The sequence below is a fragment of the Macaca nemestrina genome, chromosome 17 (assembly GCF_043159975.1).
Source record: "Macaca nemestrina isolate mMacNem1 chromosome 17, mMacNem.hap1, whole genome shotgun sequence".
Classification (NCBI taxonomy): domain Eukaryota; kingdom Metazoa; phylum Chordata; class Mammalia; order Primates; family Cercopithecidae; genus Macaca; species Macaca nemestrina.
The window spans coordinates 66,886,554-66,903,312 of NC_092141.1; the positions used below are offsets into that span (position 1 = coordinate 66,886,554).

The following is a 16,759-nucleotide window of genomic DNA, read 5'->3' on the forward strand; positions in this document are numbered from 1 at the left end:
TTTCAAAGAATCAGTGAAGCAATACGGCACCAACTCCCCTTTTGTCCGGTCCACATTAAAAGCCCTCGCAGAAGATAAACAGCAGTTTGGTGCCTTATGATTGGTAAATTCTAGCAAAATCGGTATTATCTAAATCCCAATATTTACAATTCGGGACTTGGTGGGTCGATGCTGTCCAGGATCGAGTTCAGCTTAATCAAGGCTCTAATCCTCCTGTTAATGTTGCAGCTGACCAGTTATTGGGAAGGGGGCAATGGCCTGCAACTACAAATCAAACTATACTAAATGATGAGGTCATTCCACAGCTTCGCAAATGCTGCCTGTATACTAGTAATAGCGCACTTATACCAGTCCCTAACGATGACAGGTTTCCCGCTCAACCAGAGGAAAAGGGTATGCAGTTTAATTTGTCAATTGGATATAAATTCCCGCCATTGTGCATAGCAATGTCACCTGGCTGCTTGGCTTGCTCTAATCAAAATTGGATGTGGACCGTACCATCCTCTAGTAATGATTCTTATGAAGTACATAATGCGTTCAGTAGTAATTCTTTTCAGATCATGGCTGTTGAACTTAATCCTCATGAGGAATGGAGAGTTCCCGTCACCACCAAAAATAATACAACAAAAGGACTGCCAGACTGTTCAAGAGAGCCTACCAAGGGAACTTGTTTAGGGAACTCAATCATATGGAATGACTGTAATGCTCCAAAAGCCGTACGTAGTGTTACGGAGCCTAGTTACAGGAGCTGTTATGGACTGGGCTCCAAGAGGGTATTATTGGCGGAACTACTCCGGCCAAAATACCCACTGCTCTGAGTTCAATTATTTGATACATCGCGTACGAGACGGATGGCAGTCCTGCAGGTTGAGGGAATGGGTGTCTCCTTACCCATTCAAATGGATGGACTCAGGAATCGTTCCTCCTAGACCAAAAACGATTCATCCTATTGTTACCCCAGAACATCCTCGATTACGGAAATTAGCTGCGGCCACGACCGGAATCAGACTATGGGACGCTACCTACCAAATCTCTCCCACCAATACCAAAACACCCATATTTAAAGTCACTGTAATGTCAGAACAGGTAATACCTATCAGGAGCCTATAAGGGATAACCCCCTTATATGCTGTTAGTTGGAATTATAAATGTCACTCCCAATAGACAAACTATAGAATGTGATGATTGCAAACTCTTCACATGTATTGATGCCCCTTTTGATCCCAGAACAAGTATTCTCCTGGTGAGGGCTAGGGAGGGGGTATGGATACCAGTTTCCTTACACCGTCCATGGGAGTCTTCTCCCTCTATTCACATAGTCAATGAAGTTCTTAGACATACCCTTCAGACAACTAAGAGGTTCATCTTTACTCTTACTGCAGTCATCAGTCATTGCGGGATTAATTGCGGTTACTGCCACGGCAGCGGCCGCTGGACTTGCTATCCACAATTCTGTCCAGACCGCTCAATATGTGGAAGCATGGCAGAAAAACTCCACTAGACTCCGGAATTCTCAGGCTCAGGCTGATCAAAAATTGGCTAATCAAATTAACGATCTCCGCCAGAGTATGATATGGCTGGGAGATAGAGTTATGAATTTGGAACACCGTATGCAATTACAATGTGATTGGAATACTTCTGATTATTACATAAGGCCTTATGCTTATAATAAAGATCAGCATAGCTGGAAAAAGTCGTGAGACTTAAATTTAAAAGCCTGGGATGATAACCTAACGTTAGGTATCTCAAAACTTTTTTTTTTTTTTTTTTTTTGAGACGGAGTCTCGCTTTGTCGCCCAGGCTGGAGTGCAGTGGCCGGATCTCAGCTCACTGTAAGCTCCGCCTCCCGGGCTTACGCCATTCTCCTGCCTCAGCCTCCCTAGTAGCTGGGACTACAGGCGCCCACCACCTCGCCCGGCTAGTTTTTTGTATTTTTAGTAGAGACGGGGTTTCACCATATTAGCCAGGATGGTCTCGATCTCCTGACCTCGTGATCCGCCGGTCTCGGCCTCCCAAAGTGCTGGGATTACAGGCTTGGGCCACCGCGCCCGGCCTCTCAAAACTTAGAGAACAAATTTTTGAGGACTCGCAGGCTCACTTAACTACCATTCCTGGATCAGACATCTTTGAAGGAATAACCAAAGGGTTATCTGATCCAAATCCCTTTAAATGGATCAAACCCCTCAGAAGACCACTGTTGTCTTTGCCATTATTAACGTCGGTACGTTTATGTTGGCCGCTTTTAGTCTGCAGATGTCTCCGAGGGGTCCGAGGACAAGTCTGAAGTCAAGGACAAGCAATGATGGCAGTGACGATCCTGGTCAATAAAAAGGGGGGCGATGGGGGCGGTAAGACAGCCAGGTGCCGAGGCAAGAGGCTGAAGCCACAAGCTGTTCCAGTATAATAAAGAAAATAATTAGAATAAGAAAAGTGATACTAGAAATAGGATACAGATATGATTATATGTGAACAGTGTTAATCATTAGTTTGTAGTATGACTCTCTGTTCTGTGATTACAATAATCTCCGTTCTCTTATTATAACCTAGGAAAAACCAGGCCATACAGAGTTAGGAGCGGAAGGGACACAGTGAGAGGTGACCAGAAGACAAGAGTGTGAGCCCTCGGTCACGCCCAGATAAAAGCCGCTTGAGGGCTCCTTGGTGTAGCGGTAGCGCCAGTGCCTGGGAAGGCACCCGTTACTTAGCACGCCGGGAAAGGGAATCTCCGTTTCTCCAGGGGAGTTAGAGAACACTCTGCTCCACCACCTCTTGTGGGAGGGCCTGACATTAGCCAGGCGTGCCCGCAGTCGTCCGGAGGCTTAAACGTCTCCCTGTGATGCTGTGCTTCAGTGGTCACGCTCCGTGTTCACTTTCACGTTCCGCCTGTACACCTGGCTCCTCCTTTTGAGTTCTTAGAAGAGAGCAGTGGCAGAATTAGTAAAAGGACTAAAGTCTTTGATCTTTCTGATAAGTGCATAGAAGAAATGCTGACGTTTGCTGTCCTCCCTCTCCACCTCGGCTACCACAAAGGGAAAGGCCCCCCTGTCCCGTGGACACGTGACTCGCGTGACCTATCAATCAATCATCTGAGATGACTCACACTCCTTACCCTGCCCCCTTGCCTTGAATACAATAAATAGCAGCGCCGTCCAGGCATTGGGGGCCACTACGGTCTCCGCGCTTTGGTGGCAGTGGTCTCCCGGGCCCAGCTGTCTTTCTTCCTATCTCTTTGTCTTGCGTCTTTATTTCTACGATCTCTCGTCTCCGCACACGAAGAGAAAACCCACAGACCCGGTAGAGCTGGACCCCACATTATCTCGATTATAAGATAATCAAGATATTCACGTGGACTACTGAATCTTTCGGTGCCCCCTTACTATTTTGCTTTCTCCCACCGGCGAGTGTTTCCCTCATTTCACGCCATCCCAATCTCCGCCGCCCTGTCTTGTCATCCCCCATTCTACTGCCCAGCGCAGTGCACTATGGCAGCCGCTAGCCACAGGTATCTAGGGAGCCCTGGAAATGTGGTCAGTTCTAACGGAGCTGTGCCGTAAGTGTCAAATACACATGGGATTTTGAAGACAGGATGAGTACAACTCTCACAATTTTTTTTTTCCTTTTTTTTTTCTTTTTTCTGACGGAGGTTCCGCTCTTGTTACCCAGGCTGGAGTCCAATGGCGCGATCTGGGCTCACCGCACCCTCCGCCTCCCGGGTTCAGGCGATTCTCCTGCCTCAGCCTCCCGAGTAGCTGGGACTACAGGCATGCGCCACCACGCCCGGCTAAGTTTGTACTTTTAGTACAGACGGGCTTTCTCCATGTTGGTCAGGCTGGTCTCCAACTCCCTACCTCTGGTGATCTGCCCAGCTGCCGCCTCCCAAAGTGTTGGGATTACAGGCGTGAGCCACCGCGCCCGGGTTTTTTGTTGCTGTTTGTTTGTTTTTGTTTTGTTTTGTTTTGTTTTGTTTTGTCTTGTGTTTTCTTGAGACAAAGTCTTGCTCTGTCACTCAGCCTGGAGTGCAGTGGCACGATCTCAGCTCAGTGCAGCCTCTACCTCCCGGGTTCCAGCGATTCTCCTGCGTCAGCCTCCCGGGTAACTGGGATTACAGGTGTAGGCCACCACGCCTGGCTGATTTTTGTATTTTTTCCGGGGCTTTCGCCACGTTGGCCAGGCTGGTCTCGAGCTCCTGACCTCAGGCGATCCGCCCGCCTGGGCCTCCCAAAGCGCTGGGATCACAGATGTAAGCCACCGCACCGGGCTCTTTAATTCTGTCTTTATTTTCTGAGATAAGAGTCTCGCTCGAATGCTCAGGTTGGACTGGAATGGCGTGATCTAGGCTCGCTGAAACTTCCGCCGCCCGGGTTCAAGCGATTCTCCTGTCTCAGCCTCCCGAGTAGCTGGGATTATGGACGCACAGCACCACGCCCGGCTAATTTTTGTGGTCTTTGTGTCTTCTGTCTTCTGCTCTTCAGTACTGCATAGAGCCGCAGAAGACTAGTGAGTCGAACAAACGGCCCCTCTTGCAGCAGTTGTTGATCACAGGGCTGCCCCTGCTACTCATCCTGTGTCTCTCCTCCAAATCCCCCCTCCTCCTCAGCTATCACCTCTGCCGATGCTGGTGGTTTCCCTGGGTACCGTGAACCAAACTCTCATCCCTGAGGGGCCGAGGCTCGCCGTGGCCACGCCCTTCTCAAGTCAGGGTTCCCGCACATTCACAGTTACAGGTGGCCCTGGGAGCAACACCTGGCACCCAAACAGATCACCAGAGTCCACACGTAGTCCACCTGCCCTCCCTGCATGAGATCAGCTCTTCCTCCTCCCGATGATAGATCAGGGTCAATGATCCCTGCCAAGATGGCCACTGCTCCAGCCTGCTGCTCCAACCTGTCCAGCCGCAGCTGTAGCCTGAAGGCTTCAAGTTCAATGGGACCCTCTCCCGCTTTCTACAAACTGGTTCCTTTATTTTTATGTTTATTGATTTGGGATGGGGTCTGGCTCTGTCACCCAGGCTGGAGTGCAGCGGTGCAGTCACTGCTCAGTGCAGCACCCACCTCCCAGCCTCCATCCATCCTCCTGCCTCAGCCTCTGGAATAGCTGGGGTGCAGATACGCCCCAGCCCGAACAGGGTTTCACTAGGTTGCCTGGGCTCTTTCTTTTTGTGTGTTTGTTTGTTTGTTTGTTTCGAGACGGGGCTCCGGCTCTGCAGCCGGGGCTGCAGTGCAATGGTGTGATCTCACCTCACCTCGCTGCGGCCTTCCGGGCTCCGGCGATCCTCCCAGTGTGCCCGGCCTGAAGACCGCCTTCAGAGAAAGAAGCAGGGGGAGTTTTGCGGAGGACAGACAAGATTTCTGGAGTTTGGAAAGGGTGAGAGATTGGGCCAGCAAAAGGAACATTCCGATCTTTATGTTGGGATGCAATTTATAGATACAGGGATGAGACCCAAAAGAGCCGGCAGAGATTTGTCATCACGGTTGCAAGGCAACTGCCGGTGGCTGATCCCGTAAACGATGTGCATACCTAGAACGGAGCCTACAGATGCATCAAGCATGAACGGCGGAGCCACGATGCTTGGACTCGAGTTCTGCTCCTGTGCGTTCCCCGATACATGGCTTATATTACCTGCACCGCAGTTTTTCCTGGGCAAACACGGAAGCGTGTCGCCGGTGCGTTGGCACCTGCCTTCAAGTGCCAGCTACTCAGCGGGCCGAAGAGGAAGAAGTTCCTACTAGAAGGACACATGGACACGTATGTTGATTTACAGTAGCAAAGACTTGGAACCAACTCGAATGCCCATCAACGATAGGCTGGATAAGGAAAACGTGGCACGTATACACCATGGAATTACTAGGCAGCCATAAAAAAGGATGAGTTCATGTCCTTCATTCTCAGCAGACCGACACAGGAACCGAAACCCAAACACCGCACGTTCTCACTCCTAAGTGGGAGTTGAACGGTGAGAACACATGGACACAGGAAGGGGAACATCACACACCGGGCCCTGGCGGGGCGTGGGGTGCAAGGGGAGAGAGAGCATTCGAACAAATACCCAACGCATGCAGGGCTTCAAACCTAGATGACTGGTTGATAGGTGCAGCAGAGCACCGTGGCACACGTACACCTATGTTCCAAACGTGCACGTCCTGCACATGTACCCCAGAACTTGTGGGGGGGCGGAGGGGGGATACCAAAAAGGAGGGGGGGAGACAGAGAGAGAGAGAGAGACAGAGAGAGAGAGAGAGAGAGAGAGAGAGAGAGAGAGAGAGAGAGAGACAGTGAGAGAGAGAGAGAGAGAGGAAGGAAGGGAGTGAGTTCAATTCCGGGTGGATCCCATTCCCTTAAAAGGTCACCACCACTCGACTGCCAAGCTGAGATCTAACGACCTCCAAGGGAGTAGTCAGTCGGCTGCGGGGGGGTCGTAGCCTTCCCAAAGCGCTGCCGTCACAGCGTAAATGGAAGCGTGCCGCAAGGCCTACCGTCTGCCGCCCGCAGGTCAGAAACCCCACGGTACTCCAACGAGCAGTTGAGCCGAGCCGGCAAGACGGCGTATCACAGACGCTTGGCGTGCAAGCCGCCCCGCCCATGCTCTCTTTCTCTCTCTCTCGCCCCTTCTACTTTTAGCAAACGCGTTGTATCCCCGGAGGGGGTGCACCGTTCCTGGAGGTACTGCAATACCAGGTCGATGCGTGGAGTGGACGGAGCAAGCTCCTATTCCATCTCCCTGCTCCAAAAATCCATTTAATATATTGTCCTCGGATAGAGGACGTATCAGATATTAAACTGATAAGAACAGATACTACACTTGATCTTAGCCAAAAGGCCGAGAAGCGATGCCGTCGCCTTCGCGCCCGCCGTCACCGTCCCACTCTCATCCACATTCAAGTCGCGGTGAGAGCCCCACCCGCGCTCCTTGCCCCATCCCCTCTGTCTCGTCCACCCCACTATGGACGCCGTTACACACTCGGGCTCATTTCTTATTCTCCACCTTTGAAAAGGGAAATCTTACACCCGTGCTTGGATCCGGCGTTCCCGGGCTTTCATTTCCAATTTGCATACCCCGCCCTTTCACGGAGGGCGCGGCCTCCGCGGTTGACTCCGCCCCCGGGGGCCGCCTCTGCGTGGGGGAGCCGGGGCTCCGCTGGGGGCGACTTCCTGGTTTCTATCCAGCCGGCGCGAAGACAGAACCGAAGGAGACTGGGGGCGAAGGCGAGAGGGGTCTGTGGAAGAGACCGCTCGGCGGAGAGCCGTCCACGTTTTCCTGGAGAAAGACGAGGTCCCAGGGCAGGAGCCCGGGCGGCGCCGGGCCTTTACTTCGGCACCAGCGGGCGGGGAGACCGGCCTCGTACCCGCCGGACGTGGGGCCCATTCAGGGAGTCGGGGAAGCCGAAGGCCTGGAGGGGCTTCCGGGAGCAGGGGCTGGAGTTCCTCTGCCGGGCGGGAGGCTGACACCAGACACCCGGCAGAGGGAGGCGGCGCGTGGATGGCGAGGGCCCGGCAAGGATTCTCCCCAGCCCCTGTGCCTGCGTCTCCTGTGGCTTCTGTGCACGGACCGTGTCCTGTGCTGTGCAGGGAAAGCTGCCTCTCTGCCCGGGACGTGGATTCCTTTCACCTCCTCCTCGCCTGGCTACTCCTGACGCAGGTTGTCAGGACTCCGCTTGGGTGTCACCCGTCCAGGAAGCCTCCCTTAATTAAGGGCCCTGGGCACCCACCCCATACGTGACGAGCAGCCCTCCTTTGTATTTCGTCGCACCCCCGTTGTTTATATCAACTATTCCACTCACCACCCTTCTGGGCAATCCTTTATCTCCCCCTCTGAAATCCCATCACTGAGGGCTGGGACCCCTCCTCAGAACTTATCCCCGTTTCCCGGCGGCGATAGTCTGGTGCCTGGCGTGTGGAAGGCGCTCAGTAAACGTTTGTGGAGCGAAGAAACGACGCAAACGTGATGAGCACGACAGCCCGAAACAGAGAAGACGCAGTTAGGAGGTTACTGGCCCCGCGCGGGGGTAAAGGGGGAAGGTCGGGCTCGGGGTGGCAGGACACCAGAGGGCAGGGGTGACTGCCGGGGTGCTCTTGCGGGAGGATGGGCGTCAAGGCCCCCGGCAAGGTTGCGATAAAGTTTCTCTCCGAGGCACAGACTGCCGCCTGCGGGGTCAGCATTTACCTCTCCCTTCCTCCTTCCTAACCCAACTTCGGCGGAGAGCTGAGGGCTGAGGGCTTTAGGCGCATTACCTCCAACATTTATTTCACTCGACGGCCGAAGGCCGTAAGAGGTGGGCCTTATCATTAGCCACGGCCGGGGTTAGGGTGAGGCCACTCCTCCAGGGCGGAATTTCAGGGGGTGCCCCCCCCCGCCCCAAACCCTTCGGCAATCAACACAAACTATGGTTCAATGCAATGTATCTTACCTTGTGGGCGGGAAGCCACCCAGGGGCCGAGGCAAGAGACTGAAGGCACAAGCTGTTACAGTATAATAAAGAAAATAATCAGAATAAGAAAGGTTATACCAGAAATAGGATACAGATATGATTATATATGACTATTACTAATCATTAGTTTGCAGCATTACTCTTTGTTCTATTACTGTAAGAATCTCTGTTCTGTTGTTTTAACCTAGGGAAAACCGGGCCATAGAGAGTTAGCAGCTGGAGGGACACGGTGAGAGGTGACCAGAAGACAAGCGTGTGAGCCCTCGGTCACGCCCGGATAAGGGCCGCTCGAGGGCTCCTTGGTCTAGCGGTAACGCCAGTGCCTGGGAAGGCCCTCGTTACTTAACAGACCTTGGTCTAGCGGTAAAACGCCAGTGCCCGGGAGGGCACCCGTTACTTAGCACACCGGGAAAGGGAATCTCCCTTTCTCCAGGGGAGATGGAGAACACTCTGCTCCGGCACCTCTTGTGGGAGGCCTGACATTAGCCAGGCCCGCCCTCAGTCGTCCGGAGGCTGGACCGTCTCCCTGTGATGCTGTGCTTCATTCAGTGGTCACGCTCCTTGTTCACTTTCACGTTCCGCCTGTACACCTGGCTCCTCCTTTTAAGTTCTTAGAAGATAGCAGTAGCAGAATTAGTAAAAGTACTAAAGTCTTTGATCCTTCTGATAAGTGCGTAGAAGAAATGCTGACCTATGCCGTCCTCCCTCTCCGCCTCGGCTATCACAAAGGGAAAGACCCCCTGTCCAGTGGACACGTGACTCGCGTGACCTCTCAATCATTTGAGATGACTCACACCCCTTACCCTGCCCCCTTGCCTCGAATACAATAAATAGCAGCCCGTCCAGGCATTCGGGGCCACTACCGGTCTCCGCGCTTGGTGGCAGTGGTCCCCCGGGCCCAGCTGTCTTTCATCCTGTCTCTGTGTCTTGTGTCTTTATTTCTACGATCTCTCGTCTCCGCACACGAAGAGAAAACCCACAGGCCCCGTAGGGCTGGACCCTACATCTGGCACCCAACGAGGATTTCTCTCTCGCTGTGTGAAGGTGCACTTTGAGCGCGGAACTCAGCGGGGGACTACCGACGACAGATTCCTGAGGCTTGCGGTCAATAGGCTGGGCGGTAAGCTTGGGCACTCAGAGTATCCCGGGGACACCATGGGACAGGCCGGTACCAAGTACTCGGCTTATTTAAATGTTATAAAGACTCTGCTTAAAGACGGAGGTGTAAAAGTTTCTACTAATAAGTGAATTAAACCAGTTCGAGGTCGTAGATCTCCTTTCCCCTTGGTTTGCTACTGAGGGAACTTCAGAACTCAAACATTGGGATGAAATTGGCCGACAATTTAAAATTGCTCATAAAGGGGGACACGTTATTCCGCCCACTATTTGGCCAGTCTGGGCTTCGGTTCGCTCTGTCCTAGACTCCTTGCAGACTCGGGTGGACAACGTGGAGGCTGATCCCTCTTTCCTCTCCTCTGAGGAGGTTGAGGAAATTCTCAGTTCTCTTTCCCCTGAGGATACTGCACAGATTGAGGCCGTGATTCTACAGACGGACCTCCATTCTGACATTCCTTGGGCCCCGCCGCCCACACCAGAGCCTGCCGTGCCCCCATCATCACTTTACGATGAACTTTCAAATGATGTCCTCGCCCCCAACCAGCAGAATCCAACCGAAATATACTATCCACAGCCGTCGTCGTGGCCGGACCCTCCTATCTTTCCTCAGCCCTGCTACAGGGCCCCCCACCTTCCATCTACACAGCCCGGAAATGAGGCTATACAGCCTGAAAAAGAGGCTCTAAACTACGTTTCTATGCAGCCTGGTACGGAGGCTCTCAATTCTCAGCCCGCGAATGAGGCCCTCAACACTGTCTCTGTTCAGCCCTGCCGCAGGGCCCTCCACCTTCCGCCTGTTCAGCCCGCCAGTGAGGCTCTCAACACTGTCTCTGTTCAGCCCTGCCGCAGGCCTCTCCACCTTCCGCCCGTTCGGCCCGGTAACGAGGCCCTCAACCCTATCCCTACTCAACCCGGTTATCCATCTCTCACTTCTGCTTCTCCTTCGGAGTATCAGGCTCGCTTGAAGCCTGTCCTGCAGTTACCGCCGGCAGCCTGGACTTCAGGCCCCTGAAAGACCTGCTCAGCAGGTACTCGCGCCTCCACCTGGCTTACAGGTTCTCAATTCTTCCTCTATTCAAAACCCTCATTTCTTTTCTGCTTCTGGTCCGGTCACCACTGCGGTTGCCGCCACCACCATGGCCGCTCACGAGCAACAAATCACATACATTCCTTAAAATGATACTCCTCTTATGAGGGCCATCTCTCAGGCAAGGGAATACGGGGATCCCGAAGCCTGGCAATTTCCTGTAATTTTACAACCTCCGATGCCTGCCGCCCCCGTCCCTGAGGCACAGGATCAGCCACAGCCCGCTGATCCTGCCCAGCAGGTGGCTGAGCCCGCGGCTCCTCAGGCTCCTCAAGCTCCGCAGCCTGACAGTCAGGCTCCTCAGGCAAATCAGCAGGCTCCACAACTGCCTGCGGCGCAGCCAGTTCCAGGTATACCTGCAGTCCGGGCAGTAGTCCAACCAGATCCTCTTCATCCAGGCCAGGTCCAGCTACGCCCTGCTTCTTGGGAAAGTTTTTCTTCTAAATTCCTCAAAGATTTCAAAGAATCAGTGAAGCAATACGGCACCAACTCCCCTTTTGTCCGGTCCACATTAAAAGCCCTCGCAGAAGATAAACAGCAGTTTGGTGCCTTATGATTGGTAAATTCTAGCAAAATCGGTATTATCTAAATCCCAATATTTACAATTCGGGACTTGGTGGGTCGATGCTGTCCAGGATCGAGTTCAGCTTAATCAAGGCTCTAATCCTCCTGTTAATGTTGCAGCTGACCAGTTATTGGGAAGGGGGCAATGGCCTGCAACTACAAATCAAACTATACTAAATGATGAGGTCATTCCACAGCTTCGCAAATGTTGCCTGTATACTAGTAATAGCGCACTTATACCAGTCCCTAACGATGACAGGTTTCCCGCTCAACCAGAGGAAAAGGGTATGCAGTTTAATTTGTCAATTGGATATAAATTCCCGCCATTGTGCATAGCAATGTCACCTGGCTGCTTGGCTTGCTCTAATCAAAATTGGATGTGGACCGTACCATCCTCTAGTAATGATTCTTATGAAGTACATAATGCGTTCAGTAGTAATTCTTTTCAGATCATGGCTGTTGAACTTAATCCTCATGAGGAATGGAGAGTTCCCGTCACCACCAAAAATAATACAACAAAAGGACTGCCAGACTGTTCAAGAGAGCCTACCAAGGGAACTTGTTTAGGGAACTCAATCATATGGAATGACTGTAATGCTCCAAAAGCCGTACGTAGTGTTACGGAGCCTAGTTACAGGAGCTGTTATGGACTGGGCTCCAAGAGGGTATTATTGGCGGAACTACTCCGGCCAAAATACCCACTGCTCTGAGTTCAATTATTTGATACATCGCGTACGAGACGGATGGCAGTCCTGCAGGTTGAGGGAATGGGTGTCTCCTTACCCATTCAAATGGATGGACTCAGGAATCGTTCCTCCTAGACCAAAAACGATTCATCCTATTGTTACCCCAGAACATCCTCGATTACGGAAATTAGCTGCGGCCACGACCGGAATCAGACTATGGGACGCTACCTACCAAATCTCTCCCACCAATACCAAAACACCCATATTTAAAGTCACTGTAATGTCAGAACAGGTAATACCTATCAGGAGCCTATAAGGGATAACCCCCTTATATGCTGTTAGTTGGAATTATAAATGTCACTCCCAATAGACAAACTATAGAATGTGATGATTGCAAACTCTTCACATGTATTGATGCCCCTTTTGATCCCAGAACAAGTATTCTCCTGGTGAGGGCTAGGGAGGGGGTATGGATACCAGTTTCCTTACACCGTCCATGGGAGTCTTCTCCCTCTATTCACATAGTCAATGAAGTTCTTAGACGTACCCTTCAGACAACTAAGAGGTTCATCTTTACTCTTACTGCAGTCATCAGTCATTGCGGGATTAATTGCGGTTACTGCCACGGCAGCGGCCGCTGGACTTGCTATCCACAATTCTGTCCAGACCGCTCAATATGTGGAAGCATGGCAGAAAAACTCCACTAGACTCCGGAATTCTCAGGCTCAGGCTGATCAAAAATTGGCTAATCAAATTAACGATCTCCGCCAGAGTATGATATGGCTGGGAGATAGAGTTATGAATTTGGAACACCGTATGCAATTACAATGTGATTGGAATACTTCTGATTATTACATAAGGCCTTATGCTTATAATAAAGATCAGCATAGCTGGAAAAAGTCATGAGACTTAAATTTAAAAGCCTGGGATGATAACCTAACGTTAGGTATCTCAAAACTTTTTTTTTTTTTTTTTTTTGAGACGGAGTCTCGCTTTGTCGCCCAGGCTGGAGTGCAGTGGCCGGATCTCAGCTCACTGTAAGCTCCGCCTCCCGGGCTTACGCCATTCTCCTGCCTCAGCCTCCCTAGTAGCTGGGACTACAGGCACCCACCACCTCGCCCGGCTAGTTTTTTGTATTTTTAGTAGAGACGGGGTTTCACCATATTAGCCAGGATGGTCTCGATCTCCTGACCTCGTGATCCGCCGGTCTCGGCCTCCCAAAGTGCTGGGATTACAGGCTTGAGCCACCGCGCCCGGCCTCTCAAAACTTAGAGAACAAATTTTTGAGGACTCGCAGGCTCACTTAACTACCATTCCTGGATCAGACATCTTTGAAGGAATAACCAAAGGGTTATCTGATCCAAATCCCTTTAAATGGATCAAACCCCTCAGAAGACCACTGTTGTCTTTGCCATTATTAACGTCGGTACGTTTATGTTGGCCGCTTTTAGTCTGCAGATGTCTCCGAGGGGTCCGAGGACAAGTCTGAAGTCAAGGACAAGCAATGATGGCAGTGACGATCCTGGTCAATAAAAAGGGGGGCGATGGGGGCGGTAAGACAGCCAGGTGCCGAGGCAAGAGGCTGAAGCCACAAGCTGTTCCAGTATAATAAAGAAAATAATTAGAATAAGAAAAGTGATACTAGAAATAGGATACAGATATGATTATATGTGAACAGTGTTAATCATTAGTTTGTAGTATGACTCTCTGTTCTGTGATTACAATACTCTCCGTTCTCTTATTATAACCTAGGAAAAACCAGGCCATACAGTTAGGAGCGGAAGGGACACAGTGAGAGGTGACCAGAAGACAAGAGTGTGAGCCCTCGGTCACGCCCAGATAAAAGCCGCTTGAGGGCTCCTTGGTGTAGCGGTAGCGCCAGTGCCTGGGAAGGCACCCGTTACTTAGCACGCCGGGAAAGGGAATCTCCGTTTCTCCAGGGGAGTTAGAGAACACTCTGCTCCACCACCTCTTGTGGGAGGGCCTGACATTAGCCAGGCGTGCCCGCAGTCGTCCGGAGGCTTAAACGTCTCCCTGTGATGCTGTGCTTCAGTGGTCACGCTCCGTGTTCACTTTCACGTTCCGCCTGTACACCTGGCTCCTCCTTTTGAGTTCTTAGAAGAGAGCAGTGGCAGAATTAGTAAAAGGACTAAAGTCTTTGATCTTTCTGATAAGTGCATAGAAGAAATGCTGACGTTTGCTGTCCTCCCTCTCCACCTCGGCTACCACAAAGGGAAAGGCCCCCCTGTCCCGTGGACACGTGACTCGCGTGACCTATCAATCAATCATCTGAGATGACTCACACTCCTTACCCTGCCCCCTTGCCTTGAATACAATAAATAGCAGCGCCGTCCAGGCATTGGGGGCCACTACGGTCTCCGCGCTTTGGTGGCAGTGGTCTCCCGGGCCCAGCTGTCTTTCTTCCTATCTCTTTGTCTTGCGTCTTTATTTCTACGATCTCTCGTCTCCGCACACGAAGAGAAAACCCACAGACCCGGTAGAGCTGGACCCCACATTATCTCGATTATAAGATAATCAAGATATTCACGTGGACTACTGAATCTTTCGGTGCCCCCTTACTATTTTGCTTTCTCCCACCGGCGAGTGTTTCCCTCATTTCACGCCATCCCAATCTCCGCCGCCCTGTCTTGTCATCCCCCATTCTACTGCCCAGCGCAGTGCACTATGGCAGCCGCTAGCCACAGGTATCTAGGGAGCCCTGGAAATGTGGTCAGTTCTAACGGAGCTGTGCCGTAAGTGTCAAATACACATGGGATTTTGAAGACAGGATGAGTACAACTCTCACAATTTTTTTTTTCCTTTTTTTTTTCTTTTTTCTGACGGAGGTTCCGCTCTTGTTACCCAGGCTGGAGTCCAATGGCGCGATCTGGGCTCACCGCACCCTCCGCCTCCCGGGTTCAGGCGATTCTCCTGCCTCAGCCTCCCGAGTAGCTGGGACTACAGGCATGCGCCACCACGCCCGGCTAAGTTTGTACTTTTAGTACAGACGGGCTTTCTCCATGTTGGTCAGGCTGGTCTCCAACTCCCTACCTCTGGTGATCTGCCCAGCTGCCGCCTCCCAAAGTGTTGGGATTACAGGCGTGAGCCACCGCGCCCGGGTTTTTTGTTGCTGTTTGTTTGTTTTTGTTTTGTTTTGTTTTGTTTTGTCTTGTGTTTTCTTGAGACAAAGTCTTGCTCTGTCACTCAGCCTGGAGTGCAGTGGCACGATCTCAGCTCAGTGCAGCCTCTACCTCCCGGGTTCCAGCGATTCTCCTGCGTCAGCCTCCCGGGTAACTGGGATTACAGGTGTAGGCCACCACGCCTGGCTGATTTTTGTATTTTTTCCGGGGCTTTCGCCACGTTGGCCAGGCTGGTCTCGAGCTCCTGACCTCAGGCGATCCGCCCGCCTGGGCCTCCCAAAGCGCTGGGATCACAGATGTAAGCCACCGCACCGGGCTCTTTAATTCTGTCTTTATTTTCTGAGATAAGAGTCTCGCTCGAATGCTCAGGTTGGACTGGAATGGCGTGATCTAGGCTCGCTGAAACTTCCGCCGCCCGGGTTCAAGCGATTCTCCTGTCTCAGCCTCCCGAGTAGCTGGGATTATGGACGCACAGCACCACGCCCGGCTAATTTTTGTGGTCTTTGTGTCTTCTGTCTTCTGCTCTTCAGTACTGCATAGAGCCGCAGAAGACTAGTGAGTCGAACAAACGGCCCCTCTTGCAGCAGTTGTTGATCACAGGGCTGCCCCTGCTACTCATCCTGTGTCTCTCCTCCAAATCCCCCCTCCTCCTCAGCTATCACCTCTGCCGATGCTGGTGGTTTCCCTGGGTACCGTGAACCAAACTCTCATCCCTGAGGGGCCGAGGCTCGCCGTGGCCACGCCCTTCTCAAGTCAGGGTTCCCGCACATTCACAGTTACAGGTGGCCCTGGGAGCAACACCTGGCACCCAAACAGATCACCAGAGTCCACACGTAGTCCACCTGCCCTCCCTGCATGAGATCAGCTCTTCCTCCTCCCGATGATAGATCAGGGTCAATGATCCCTGCCAAGATGGCCACTGCTCCAGCCTGCTGCTCCAACCTGTCCAGCCGCAGCTGTAGCCTGAAGGCTTCAAGTTCAATGGGACCCTCTCCCGCTTTCTACAAACTGGTTCCTTTATTTTTATGTTTATTGATTTGGGATGGGGTCTGGCTCTGTCACCCAGGCTGGAGTGCAGCGGTGCAGTCACTGCTCAGTGCAGCACCCACCTCCCAGCCTCCATCCATCCTCCTGCCTCAGCCTCTGGAATAGCTGGGGTGCAGATACGCCCCAGCCCGAACAGGGTTTCACTAGGTTGCCTGGGCTCTTTCTTTTTGTGTGTTTGTTTGTTTGTTTGTTTCGAGACGGGGCTCCGGCTCTGCAGCCGGGGCTGCAGTGCAATGGTGTGATCTCACCTCACCTCGCTGCGGCCTTCCGGGCTCCGGCGATCCTCCCAGTGTGCCCGGCCTGAAGACCGCCTTCAGAGAAAGAAGCAGGGGGAGTTTTGCGGAGGACAGACAAGATTTCTGGAGTTTGGAAAGGGTGAGAGATTGGGCCAGCAAAAGGAACATTCCGATCTTTATGTTGGGATGCAATTTATAGATACAGGGATGAGACCCAAAAGAGCCGGCAGAGATTTGTCATCACGGTTGCAAGGCAACTGCCGGTGGCTGATCCCGTAAACGATGTGCATACCTAGAACGGAGCCTACAGATGCATCAAGCATGAACGGCGGAGCCACGATGCTTGGACTCGAGTTCTGCTCCTGTGCGTTCCCCGATACATGGCTTATATTACCTGCACCGCAGTTTTTCCTGGGCAAACACGGAAGCGTGTCGCCGGTGCGTTGGCACCTGCCTT

The 16,759-nt window shown here is 52.2% G+C and overlaps 1 long non-coding RNA gene and 1 other non-coding gene across 2 annotated transcripts; one reads left to right on the forward strand and one right to left on the reverse strand.

Moving 5' to 3' along the window:
- Positions 1–6,638: 6,638 nt before the first annotated feature.
- Positions 6,639–6,829, reverse strand: LOC139359712 (U2 spliceosomal RNA). Its single transcript, XR_011616079.1, has one exon. It is a non-coding gene; the product is annotated as a U2 spliceosomal RNA (small nuclear RNA).
- A 1,041-nt stretch (positions 6,830–7,870) lies between these two features.
- On the forward strand, positions 7,871–9,343 carry LOC139359646 (uncharacterized). Its single transcript, XR_011615880.1, has 2 exons — positions 7,871–8,003; positions 8,615–9,343. It is a non-coding gene; the product is annotated as an uncharacterized lncRNA (long non-coding RNA).
- Positions 9,344–16,759: the final 7,416 nt, after the last annotated feature.